Here is a 14,294-nt window from a genome sequence, read left to right on the forward strand (position 1 = left end):
CATTCTAGGTCACAAACATATAACACAATCCTATCACTTCAAATTAAGCTAGAGAAATTTCAGACTAGGCACACAATTTCAGCTGCATTTTCTGAGCCATTGCAGTAACATCTCAAGAATTCTGGTGGCTTCTCTGTTGCTGGCAACATTTATATCAAGACTGACTGTTTAGCTAAAGTATGCTTTAACTTATCACCAGCCATAGGACTGACAAATTGTATCAGGAACCTCATTAGGCCCCTATTATATCAGAGGTCAAACTGCAGGATTATAACTGAGTCTAGAGTTTACGAAGGGTGTGACAAGAAAAAGAAGTGTCTGCTTCAGTACAACATTCCACAGGGCTCAAGAGCACTGAAACTGCTGCTAGCCTTTAATAAGATTAGGATTTGTATATGCTGTTCAGAGGTGCCCATTGACGTGTATAAGTATATGTCAAAAAAGTAAAAACCTTTTTTCTCGTGCCTGTTCCCTCTGTTCAGTACAAGAGATCTTCCACAGGTGATTTGACCTTCTATACTGGCAGAAAAATTTTCACTAATTAACATTTATTTAACATTAGTGCTTGCTGAATAAGGTTTAGTAATGCAGTGTATGAATTTCAAACAACAGGCTAGGTATAACATTTCTAGTTGTACCTTTCTTATATTTAAATATAGGTAAGATCTAAGGGACAAATGTCTGTCTCTGCAGATTAATTATTCCTTGCCAATCTTCTTCAATTCTTTAATTAAGACTAACTTATAATTGACATCATGAAATTTATTTCATTTCTAGTGCAAAAGGATTTTTAAGCTAATTTCATAAGCTGCACACTTGCAATTTAATCTTTTGACTGTGCCACTATGCACCTGATTTTAGGATCCTCTACTGTACTTCTCAGTTTGAAGGTCTCAGATCTTAAGACAGGAGATATTCTGAACTACACAAGCACAGTTTTGCTAACTATTTGAATACCCTGTAATTAGATATTGCAAGGAACCAACGTGTCTGAGTACTGAGGGAATACTCCCAACATGAAGATTAATCAGCTATCAATAACCACATGAATTATTTCTTCTTCATCTTTCATTTGCAAGTAAATTACTGTGTGTCAAGCAGACATATATGGCATAAGTCCCAGTTCTGATATGTTGGTCTTTGCCCTGGAAGAAATCCAGGAGTAATTCAGGGACAACATTCAGTTTTCAATCTTCAAGAAAAATAATGGTATCATTCAGCAGAGACTAACCTTACTTATTAATTAAGGTAAGGAGTTAGTGATCTTGAAGGGAGTGGTATGCTGTATCTTACAAAGCTGACATTAATTGTACAACAGTTCACTAATGGAGGAGCACACAGCAGAAACATGGTTGTACACCCCCTCTCCTTCCCTCCCCTCTCAACCTTGTTCTACCACCTTCTTTCTTGTATCTTCCCTCTGAAAAAGCTTTTTATCTCCAAATCTTTAAGAATATATTTTTTACATTCTGTAACATGAAAAATTATCTCAGGTCAGTTTTCAGAATCTGGAGATTTTTCAGTCTCAGCATCATAACTCCATTTTCTGTCATGTGCTTATGCCTGTAAGAACCACATAATTATGTATGACATAGGCACCATATGCTCTACACTCATGTTTTATTAATGTGCATAAAATGTATCTCCTTGTTTAAAAGAATACCAGGGAGATTCTTCATTATCAATATATCTTCTTGTGATTTAAGTGTTTAAATTATCATCTATCCAAACTCGGACTGTTATTGATTTTTACAGATGTGGTTGCACCATTGTATCATTTATGACAAAGCTGGTCTGCATGTTTCTTGGGTAAAACACAGAAGACAATCAATAAGGAAATCCACACTTTTCCATAGATCAAATTCACTTTTTACATGAGAAGATTGTTCATTTGTATTCCCTGTGAATTGGAATTGGTGTAAGGACTAGTTATGGTTAGAAATTAGGAATAACATTCTAACAGTAAGGACAGTTGAGCAATAGATCAGACTGCCTCTGCAACCTGCATCAGTGGAGGTTACTGGTTTGAGTTTTGGGGTTTGGGTTTTGTACTAAATGTAATAAATTCAAATTATAAATATATATAAAAATAAATTTAAATTTAAAAATGTAATAAATCAGGTTTGTGATGAATAAGCTAATGCTGCATTCACATCTGCAAATTGTTAGATAGTTAATATCTGTGCTGGAATTTAGGAGCTGAAGTTCCACTGTGATTCAAAGGCCGTAGTGTGAACAATCTTTATAAATTCTTACTTGCTCTATTTTCTCTTACACTGTTTATTTTTTGACATTAGAAGGGCTGGAATTTGTGATGTAGTCAACAACTGTATCTAAGGATTATGGGAAAATTAGTGTTGTATATTGAAATTCCATCATAGTCACAGATATTGAGTCTTCCATTACTGTCTAGACAAACCATAGCAATTATAACTTAAAAAGAGAAAGAATAGTTATTTAACATAAACTGAGAAAACAGCAAGGTGTTTTTTAACTGCATTGATGAAAGAAGAAACTGTAATAGCCAGCTGAAATGCTTTGCAACCATGACAATAAATCATTAACAAGAAGAGATCATAACTGAACCAAGTTCTGATGTCATTTTCAAATAGCAGCAATGAAGTGGAAAATTGTTCTACTGTGGAGAAGAATGTTCACTAGTACTATAATAAATCATTTACTGAATACTATCACAGTTTAAATTAAAATCATTTATAATTAAGTTTAAAGGAACTTTGAACATACTATTTGATTTCAAAGAGAAACTTGTTTGATATGACTCCTAGTAAATTTTATCCCACTGCCTGTTAGCTTAAAAGAAAATACTAAAGATCTCATTTAAAAGTATTCTTTATAGTAAGTTTCAAGTGTTATTTTCAATAACTCTGCTTCTGTTTCTTAGCATGAGAAGAGTTCACCTATGACCCCTGTTACAGAAATTAGTAATTCTGAGAATTATTTTCTTAAAGATTGGTCACAAGAAGAAAAGTTTAGATAGATATACATACAAATTAAAAGTAGGTTGAAGTAGCATTTGAAATATTATTGTATTGGTCAACTCCAATGTGCTATTCACAGTACATAACCCATGCAATAAAGCAAGCAAAATTGTGTTCTGTAACAAAAGCAGAATCAAATTACATAACAGACTCACTTGACCTTCAGCCAGTAATTATGGATTCCACAGAGAGTAAGAAAAAAGAGAAAAATTTTAGTGCCAGCACTGAATAACAAGCATTTTCTGGAATAAAATTTGGAAATTATTTTATACATATTTATAATTTTGCATGGTATCTTTGACAAAAGTAATACTGTTGAGAGGCTTTAAGGACTTTCCAACTCTGCTCAAATCAAAATAGGTAAATAAATGGGTATTCTCACTATCATGAATTTGAAGATGTGAACAGGAAAGTTTCCAAAGCACATGCCTAAGGAGTTCCTAGGTAAACAGAATAACCATCAGTGTAATTCTTCATGTAATCCTAAAGATATTTTATAGTTTGAATGCATGTTAATGTAGAGCTATAATTTGTTTTACTCAATGACATTTCGTTAAAATGTATCATAATAATTAATATATTTGCCTATCACATTTAATTCTCTTAACATTATAAGTTATTGTCAGTATATGTACATAATGGATATACACACCTATATAGAATGTAGAAAAAGCTGTATTACAAGAACAAATGCTATATTTTTGCTTACTTATACTAAATACCAAAAGAGTAAGCATAACTTTTCATTACATCTTATTTTTCCTGAAAAATAGGCAATTCCTGAACACATATTTTGAAGTATCTTTGTATTAGCTCTTCATCTTTTAATCCAATGCATTTTCATCATATGAAGACTGAAGATTGTGTCTTAACATTTGTCAAAATAAAATAGCCCATATTTTATTACATCTTATTCTAAATTAATTATAATAACAGTTTTGGATATTTAGACATTATGTTTGATGTTAGCATTTTGGAAGTTGAGTAGTTTACAGATTTAGCATGTATGACAGCAATAATACTGTGGACTTAGTTTCATTAGATTAAAAACCAATGAACAAATGAACAAACAACAAAATACTCAGTTTCTTTTGGTACGTTCATTTTCTTAAGACTAAAACATTGTATGTGTTAATTATTTTGGCATCTACTGCATTGAGGGAGATGGCAGAACTGTCTTAAACCACTGGCATCTAGTCAATTTGAAACTTAAGCTTTTTGGACTGTACTTTCTGAAAATTAACATTCTGAGAAAAAAAAAAAGGTAAAATACTTAGAAGCAATTAACCTGAATTAATTTAACTTTTGGACCAGTTTTGTTTAGTAACTTTATCAATGATCTGGTCAAAGGGATCGAATGCACCCTCAGTAAGTTTGCCAACAACACCAAATTGGGCAGAAGTGTTGGTCTGCTTGAGGGAAGAAAGGCTCTACAGAGGGATCTGGACAGGCTGGATCAGTGGGCTGAGGCCCTTTGTATGAGGTTCAACAAGGGCAAGTGCCGGGTCCTGCACTTCGGTCCCAGCAATCCCGTGCAGCGCTACAGGCTTGGGGAAGAGTGGCTGGAAAACTGCCCAGCAGAAAAGGACCTGGGGGTGTTGGTCAACAGCCGGCTGACTATGCAGTGCACCCAGGTGTCCAAGAAGGCCAATGGCATAGTGGCCTGTATCAGAAATAGCATGTCCAGCAGGATAAGGGAAGTGATCATCTCCCTGTACTCAGCACTTGTGAGGCTGCATCTTGAATATTGTGTTCACTTTTGGGCTCCTCACTACAAGAAAGACACTGAGGTGCTGGAGCATGTCCAGAGAAGGGCAACAAAGCTGGTGAGGGGCCTGGAGCACAAAGCTGGTGAGGAGCAACTGAGGGCACTGGGGTTGTTTAGTCTGGAGAAAAGGTGACCGAGGGGAGACCTTATGGTTCTCTACAATTACTTGAAAGGAGCTTGTAGCAAGATGGGTGTTGTTCTCTTTTCCCAAGTAACAAGTGATGGGATGAGAGGAAATGCCCTCAAATTGTGCCAGGGTAGGTTTAGATTGGATATCAGGAAAAATTTCTTCACCAAAAGGGTTATCAAGCATTGGAACAGGCTTCCCAGGGAAGTGGCAGAGTCTCCATCCCTGGAGGTATTTAAAAGACATGTAGATGTGGTGCTTAGGGGCATGGTTTAGTGGTGGACTTGGCAGTGTTAGGTTAACGGTTGGACTCAATGATGTTACAAGTCTTTTCCAACCTCAGTGATGCTATGATTCTATGATAACAGAAATGAATTAATATCTTCTTATTTCACTGAAAATGTTTCAATTTTGATCAGTTGCTAAGGTCTACAATTCTGCAATGTTTAGGCCATTTACATTATTTAAAATCAGTCACCTGTGCATTGAGTTAAAACTGAGTTTACTGTAGTTTTGGCCATTATGATGGCTTCCAAGATCAGTGGAAGACAGGAATGTGTGCACAACGAAAAGAGAAGCTTGCTTGGTCCATTTTCCACAGTAGTTCAGTGTGAGCCACCTACAGTCTAGAAGCCACAGAGACTTTTTGAGATTTATCTAAGCAATCAGCTATATCTCACTCCTAACACTAACATAGTTACATGTCTCCTGGGCAGATACTGGTTTGTAGCTGGCTGGCTGGGCTCAGGACCCCCTCTTCTGCTTTCACACCAAACTGCAAGCAATAAGCCGGTCTTTGGTTTCTTCTGTGCCCTTGTTTCTTGCCTCCACCTGTCCTGACAGTTAAGACTGAACTCTGGCAAACAAATACCAGTTTGTACTATGTGTATATACAATGCTTAGCATAATGGCTCCCAATTTAGTCTAGAGTCTCTGGGCACTCCTGTAACGATTTTGCTGCTACTAACAATATCTGGCAGGATGGCGTTTATTTTGCCTCTGATCTGAATTCTGCTGCTGAAAGGTTTCATAATATTATTAAGGTGTATGTTGAATCAGAACAGTTCTCAAAAGCTCATGTTTTACAGCCTTTTTTTCTTGTCTCATCCAATTACCAAGCTGTGTGACATCTATCAGAGTTAGACTTCAACTATTATTATTATTTTATGCAAATGTTAATTATTCTGTTTTTTGCCTCTGATAATGATTGGTTTGTAAAGAATTGCAGCAAAGACACTGTCTACAAGTCACCTGATTGTTCACTGGATGCTGGGTAGGCTTTTCATTGCCCAGCTGAGCCACAAACATACTACTGTACATTTTGTATTTCAGATGATTCTGATCTTCAGTCATTGCTTTTCTTCCAAACTGTTATTCAGCTTTGTCTTTAAATTTGTGTAAGTCTTGTGACTTTCAGTTTTGTTGACTATAACACCAAGAGTAAATAGAAATATTTACATTTTACTTATTTGCCACAAAAGAATAAAACCCCCAAACATTAATAATAATAATAATAATAATGGAAGCAAAACAAATATATTTATGCATTTCAAGCATACATACTTTGGTCAATCATTTTGAATTATTTTGTAACATTTCTATTTTATTTTTAGAAAAATAACTTCCAGAAATTGCTAATATTCTTTTGTAGCCAAATCTCACGCAAATCCTGAAAAAAATACATAGCTATATAAAGTCTTGTTTATTGAATCCTTTCCAGTTACTAGGGAACAGATGTGCCCCCTCTTGCCTACAGGAATAACTTGAAGAAAATAGTTGCATATTTAAAGTAGCTTGCAGCTCTTAACTCAAAATCTAGATTATTCATCATTCCTACAAGAAAACAATTGTATTAAATATTCATATAATAGAACCACAGCATTTACAAAGATGAGTTCCAAACCAACAAAAGTTGCAGACGAGGTACCTTAGAAGACTCAATGTGAGTTTTTAAAAAGACATAAAACCCCTCCTAATATAAGCTTCTTTTATATCACCATATCATGCTTTGGAAATCTGAATCTGGTAGAGAAACAAAGAAGCCTTTCTTTCCCTCAGCCTGAATTATATGAATATTAAAATCTATTATTAACTTACAGAAATTTGGATTTGATTTTGCCAGAACCATTTTAAGAAGAGGTTCCAGTTATTTTAAAGAGATTAATTTATATTGTTAAGCAAAACTTTGCTACATTAGTGTTTTGGGTTTGTGTGGTGGCTTTTTCGTAGCAGGCGAAGGGCTGCAGGGGTAGTAGAAGCTTCCCTGGCTCCAAGTCAGACCCGCCTCTGGCCAAGGCCAAGCCCATCAGTGACAGTGGTAGCGTCTCTGGGAGAACAGATTTAAGAAGGGGAACCTGCAGTGAGTGGGAGGGATTGGAATGTGAGAGGAACCCCTCTGCGGATACGGAAGTCAGTGAGGAAGGAGAGGATGACGAGGAGCGGGGGCGGAGGGGACGCCCCTGCAGCCCGTGGTGAGACGGCAGGCTGTCCCCCCCCAGCCCAGGGAGGGAAGCGGGGGAGCAGATGCCCGCCTGCAGCCCGGGGAGAGAGGAGCCCGCGCCGGAGCAGGGGTTGCCCCCAAGATGGCCGGGACTCCATGGGAAAGCCCGTGCTGGAGCAGGCTGTGACTGAAGATCGGCCCTTTCGGACTCACGCTGGAGCAGTTTGTGAAGAACTGCAGCCCATGGGAAGGACTTACCTTGGAGAAGTTTGTTGAGAACTGTGTGCCATGGCAAGGACCCCACACTGGAGCAGGGGATGAGTGAGGAGTCCTCCCCCTGAGGAGGGAGGAGCAGCAGAGACAAGGTGTGATGAACTGACCCCAACACCCATTCCCCGTCCCCCTGCGCTGCTGGGGGGGAGGAGGTAGAAAAAAATGGGAATGGAGTTGAGCCAGGAAAGAGGGAGGGGTGGGGGGAAGGTTCTAAGGTTTGGTTTTACTTCTCGTTATCCTTGTTTTGATTTGATTGGTAGTAAATTATTTTTTTTATCCCCAAGTTGAGTCTGTCTTTTGCCCATGACCATAATTGGTAAGTGACCCCTCCCTGTCCTTGTCTCAACCCACAAGCATTTGTTTATATTTTCTTCTCCTCATCCCACTGGGGCTGGGGGGGAGGAGTGAGCAAGCAGCTTCGTGGTGTTTTGTTGCTGTCTGGGCTTAAACCACCACAGTTAGTACTTTGAAATGTAAATTGAAATACTTTTGGGTCTTTCCCCAAATTAACAAAGTAGTAGATATTGAAAATGAGAAAGACCTATAAGATCATTCAAGTCAAAGAGGTGCATCTTAAATCTATCCGTATTCAGCCTAATTCTAGAGCATGATTGTTATACATATTGTTCATGAAAAATCTGCTAAAAACCCCACACTTGTAATTCAGTAGCACTACAGATAACTTACATGTTTGTGTACCTCAGAAATAATTTTACTGTAGTGGTTCCCCATTCCTACTGGTTCTTGCTTCATCAAATCCCACTCCATCTTTCCCAACAGCCCTTCATCTTCCTTACCTTTTTTTCTCTCCTTCACCTCCCTACATGCTCCACAACACTTTTCTCAAGAATTTTCTTTCCCACCATACACTTGCAGGATACATACCTAAGGAATATAATAAGGAATTGTGGTGGGTTGACCCTGGTTGGATGCCAGGTGCCCACCAAAGCCGCTCTATCACTCCCCCTCCTCAGCTGGATGGGGGGGGAGAAAATATAACAAAAGGCATGTGGGTCAAGATAAGGACAGTTTAATAAAGTGATAGCAAAGGTTGCGCGCATGAAAGCAAAGAAAAAACAAATGATGTTATTCTCTACTTCCCATCAGCAGGCGATGTCTAGCCACTTCTCGGGAAGCAGGGCTTCAGTATGCATAGTGGTTGCTCCGGAAGACAAAATGCCCCCCTTCCGTCTCCCTTAACTTAGCTTTTATATCTGAGCTGATGTCATATGGTATGGAATATCTGTTTGGTTGGTTTAGGTCAGCTGTCCTGGTTATGTCCCCTCCCAAGATCTTGCCCTGCCCCAGCCCGCCATTGAGGGGGGGGGGGCAAAAATGTTGGAGAGACAGCCTTGATGCTGTGCCAGCACTGCTCAGCAGTAGCCAAAACACTGGTGTGCTATCAACACCTTTCTAGCTACTGATGCAGAGCACAGTGCTATGAGGGCTGATATGGGGAGTATTAACTCCATCTCAGCCAGACCCAATACAGGAATATAGTAAGGAACATAGTGTAATAACAGTCTTGAGTTTACCTAAGTGCACAGGTTATTTCAGAGCTCAATTTACTCAAAAAGTTATTTTCAGGGAAAAATTCTTTTAAAGATGTATGTTTACATTTTATGTCATTACATGTAAGTCAGTCACTTCCTTGCATCCTATCCTTAATGAGTAGAGCCACTCTTTTTACATGAAACTGTTGCTGTTCCTTGAAATACAAAGACCAGCTCATTGCTTGTCTAGGTTTCCTTATGACTTTATGATCAAGCTTAATCTTTACCACTGGTTATTCTTTCTGATTAAGGCAGAAACATGAGAATAAGTGCTATCCACATTCTCCCCTTTGTTTAATTATATAATCTCTTCTGTATTACATAAACAAATTAATATACACCCCTGATTCATACTTGAACCATACATAACTTCTGAGGTATATTTTTAAAGTCATATTCATCCTTGCAATAGTTTATCTTTTATCTGTTTGTTTGTTTTGTGAGTGAGACTGCCCTACTAAAACTGTGTCCTTGAGAAGCAATTTTTAGTATGTTCTGTTGTGGTGCAGGTAACATAGTGAGGAGAGTTATTATGCAATGGAATCAGTAGAGCTAGAAATAGAGTTTGTAAGGAACTTGGTCAAGAAAAAACATCAGTTTCTTGAAACTAATACTTTATACAGAAACATGCCTGTGTTTGCAGAACTTCTGTTGAAATGTTTTTCAGGTTCAGAATGAAGTTTCCATTTAAAAAACAGAACAAAATGTGAGCCATCCACTCTAGTGAGTAGGCAGAGTGCTCTCTGAAAGATAGATGTGACAGTTAAGGAAACCCCATGATCTTCTGAGACATGAATCTCCTTCTCTTACTCTTTAGCTTTCTTTCTTGTTTGTTTTTTTTTTTTTTTAATAGCATATTAGGGTACATTTATAAATTCATATATCTATATCTGCCTATATGTATGCCTCTGTGTGTTTTTATATATATACAGGTACATACATACAAACATACATATATAGAGATAAATTCTTCATCAGGTTGCATACACTTACTTCTTTACTTTGTTTCCCATGCCTTTACACATTTCCTCAAATCCTTCTTCCCATGTTGTATTTGCTAGATTTATAACCAGAGAGAGGAACGTGTCCTTTGACTGCACATTAATTGAAATCAGCCTTTCTCCAAATTTTTTTAAACATAAAATAACAAATTATTATGAAAGAAATTAATGCACTTAAAAATAATTGAGAATTAATTGTTATAATTATCCACTTATTTGAAACACCAGTATAGAAAAAAGATATGGAGAAACACCTGTCTGGAATGACACCCAGATAAATTATTCCAAATTGGGACATGCGTGCAGTCGTTGCCACTATTTTTACTCTGTGATGAGTCTGAACTGAATGTTGTCTGGTGAAAATGTTCTGAACCTGTTCAATCCTGCCCAGCTGTAGAATGGTGAGAAAACTGAAGCAGGGAGAGGAGATGGTATGCATTTGTTACATTGCCTGGACCTTCTATGCAGCTTTTGTGCTTTTTCATGTAAAGAGAGTCCTTTCTGTGTAATGAGCTTCAAAAATAATACAGAATACTCAGAAAATTTGTATTGTATAAAAGATGTACTTTGTTTCCTTAGATTTTTACAAGGGTGCCATCACAGATGATCTAATGAAGATTTTCTATGATATTCCACTGTTGTGAAAGGAGGTAACAGACAGAAAGCATGATGTACATGAAGTGTATGACACAGGTCAAGGACTAGAAAAAGATGTTTCAACCTGCTCCAACCAGGTAGTTTAGTACAGAAACTTGCTACATGTCTAAGCAGAGGTAAAACAGTTTTCCACAAAAGACAGTGGAACTCCCAGAGATGCTTTTGTATGTGATGTGCTACAGGCATAAAAGCAGTGGTTGCATAGCCTCCTAAAATGACAAAACACGAAAGATGAATTTGCTGAAGTAATATTAATTAAAAGAAATTTTCCACTTCCCACCCGTCACCCTACAACATTAAATAAAAGGCAATTATCAAGAAAGATAACTATTTTTGTTGTCTGCAGCAGAAAGGAAGTTATAATCATATTTAATTAGCTAATGTTTACAAAGCACTTTAGATCCTTTGATGAAAGGTACCAGATAAATGCTAAGCATGATCATCATTATGCTTTTTTCTATAGTCTCATAAAGTAATTATGATGTCTGCACAGGCTTTTCAACAAACAGGCTATAAGAAATATTGAATTTTGATATATTTTTACTTACTAGTGTTAGATATCAACAAAGCTGAATTTTCTTTTTTATGTCATTTACAAGTTCATTTATCATTGCCTTCTTGGTACTCACCTAAATGACTAACTTTTGTTGGATTTTCCTGCCATACATATTTTCAGTAATGCAGATGCATTTTTTTATTTCATCTTTTTCTACAAAAAAATATATTCATATATATTGTGGCAATATTTGTCAGGATCTGAAACTTTTTTTAGAGGAAGATTTATTCTTGATTATAATTTAGCTGCTGACTCTGCCTTCTTATAACATAAATGGAGGAAAACAGATGAAATATATTGTATCTTATCCCTTTTTTTTTTTTCCTTTTTTTCTTTGGTATCAATATGTAGACATTTTATTTCAGATGTGTATCAAATGATCCCACTGATGAGCTGGGTTTGGGGATTCTTTGAATGCTACACAGATCGTTGCAAACACATAACCCTAAATACAGGATCCAGTGCTGTAATTCAGGTTTTTCAAAGTCTGATCCAAGTAGGTCATCTATATCTCTTGTAGGTCATTAGAATGTTTTTAAAGATAATTCATCCCACCCATCTTGGGTGTGCCCTGTCTTTCTTCTGCAAGACTTACTTAAGGAAGGTGATCACTCTTTTAAAGAACTTGTATTTTTAAAGTGTAACCAGAATAGCACACACTTTTTTTTTATGAAGTACTATTTTAAAGTACAGCCTCAGGAAAGCAGCTGAAGGAGATTGCACCAGTAGTCTTCTCCCCATATAAGATGCCATCCCCTTTATATATATATATATATGCTAGTCTGATTCATATAAAGAAGCACTATCCATCTCTCCAGAGAAAGCCTCGCCATTATGAAGAAAATAAATCAAGTTCAATAAAGAAACTGAAGTCAGATTTGGAGAAAGGATGAAGGAGCTGTTGGAGAGTGAACAAAATGGAGCATGCTGGCTAGAAAGTAGGACACAGTTGCAGGGAGGTTAAGGAAACCAGCGTTCAAGTTTCTGCTCTCAAACTCTTTCTGTATTTTATCCAGTGACAGTTTAATGACAAAAGTGGGACATGTGTGACTTGCACAGCGATAAATCTCTAGGCATCTGTAGACATGCAATGTGAAAAAGTTCAAAGAAGCTAGTCAGGACTTTTATAAGAGTTTCAGTAATGCAATTAGGAACATAGATCTCAGTTAATAACCTAAGAGCAAAACAATTTTAGAACATTTTATTAATATCATACGGTTGGTATTTTAAAATGTAATTATTTTTTTCTAAGTGAAAAATCTCATTTTGCTTTTGTGTTAAGAGTGCTGCTAATGGGATTGAAAAGCATCTCTTCCACAAAATAAAAGTTATGGTGAAGCAAGAGAGAGAGACTGTCTATATTGCATATTTCAATAATGTTGAACTCTTATTTTCATGTCAGAACATGATATTAAATATTAAAAATAGATCATAATTTTAATTCAACACATTACAAGTCCTGAAACCCAAGATTTAATCAGTTATAAATGTAAGAAGATTGAAATGCTAAACCCTACATTTCTACCTTATTAGAATGAAACACATCACTACTACTGAAATGGGTAAATCAAGACAATTTTACTATTTCCTTCTGAAACTTTTGTGGAAAATTTCTTAACTTAAATTTTGAAAATAATAATAGTAAAAGAAGTATTTTAGTTACACCTGGATATCAGGTATTATGGAATTTTGATTTATTACAGCTCCCTTATTATTTATTTTTTCTTGTAGTTGCAGCTTTTCCTCATCCACAGGACATAATGTATTAGTAATATACAGTACCATACTGTAAACATAATTTACAGTTATCAACTGCCTATAAACTGTTAAGTGTTACGCTTAGTTACAGGAAATCAAAATAAAAGATTAAATTATTAATGGATATATAAAATATAAATTTATAGAGCCTAACACCTGGTTCTTCTATTTATGGTTCCCAGCTTTGGGTTAGATATGAACTTCCTGTACTTAATGCATAATTATCAGATGCCAAAGAAAACTAGGGCAAGATCACTACTTTTTCATGTAAATTGAAACAAAAGACAGGAAATTGTGTGAAATAACATGATACAGCTTACAAGATAAAGAAAGAATACCAAACAATGAGCAATATGATTATGCTAGGAACTGCTTAAGGTTAAAGCCATGATGTTAACTGAAAGTCTGCACACGCATATGCAGATTTTATCAGTTCATCATAAATTTGTTCTCATTGAAAATAAAAATAGGGTCATAGAGGAAACATAATTTGAAACAAATTATATGAGTAATTATCACCATAACAAAATAAATTAGAAAACAAGTGAGATTTGGTTCTATCTCCTAATGTAAAAAAACAAGACAGAACTTGCAATATACAGATAAAATGACAGGATGATAAATCAGGAAAAAAAGAAGAAAGTAAAGTGAACAGGCAGAAAACATCCAGTTAGGCAATGTCACTGCTAAGACATACATGAAGAGAAGATGTCTGTGCCTTCTTCTGTACTACTTAACTTCACTATCACAAAGAACACACAGAAGTTGGTATAACTATGCTATAAAACAGATCTTCACTGATGCAGGAAAGATGATGCAATAAACTGATATTCCCACTCATTTTTAGACTGTAACTTATATCTTCCTTTTTTTGTTATTATTCTTCATTTAGTTCTCTAGGACTAGCACTACATGCCCATTTCAGACAGTGCCTAATGAGATGGCCATGGTTTTACATGATAAGCTAAGAACTAACCTGAGAAATATAATTGCTTTACGTCTCTCTTCTCCAAAATTTATATGTTTTTTCCTCTGATTTGCAGCTTGCATGGTATCTTTTTGATGTACCAAAATTGTATTTTAGCTTTATTCCATATCTATTTACCCAAACATTTCCCTACCCGTAGTCTTCTGCATGCATTTTAGCACATAACAACAGTCT

At 36.2% G+C, this 14,294-nt stretch overlaps 1 long non-coding RNA gene across 1 annotated transcript; it reads right to left on the bottom strand.

Moving 5' to 3' along the window:
- Positions 1-7,552: 7,552 nt before the first annotated feature.
- LOC138684601 (uncharacterized) lies at positions 7,553-13,924 on the bottom strand. Its single transcript, XR_011323850.1, has 3 exons — positions 13,830-13,924; positions 8,405-8,492; positions 7,553-7,671 (listed from the first exon to the last, which is right to left on the bottom strand). It is a non-coding gene; the product is annotated as an uncharacterized lncRNA (long non-coding RNA).
- Positions 13,925-14,294: the final 370 nt, after the last annotated feature.

Source organism: Haliaeetus albicilla, chromosome 3 (genome assembly GCF_947461875.1).
Source record: "Haliaeetus albicilla chromosome 3, bHalAlb1.1, whole genome shotgun sequence".
NCBI classification, from domain to species: Eukaryota; Metazoa; Chordata; class Aves; order Accipitriformes; family Accipitridae; genus Haliaeetus; species Haliaeetus albicilla.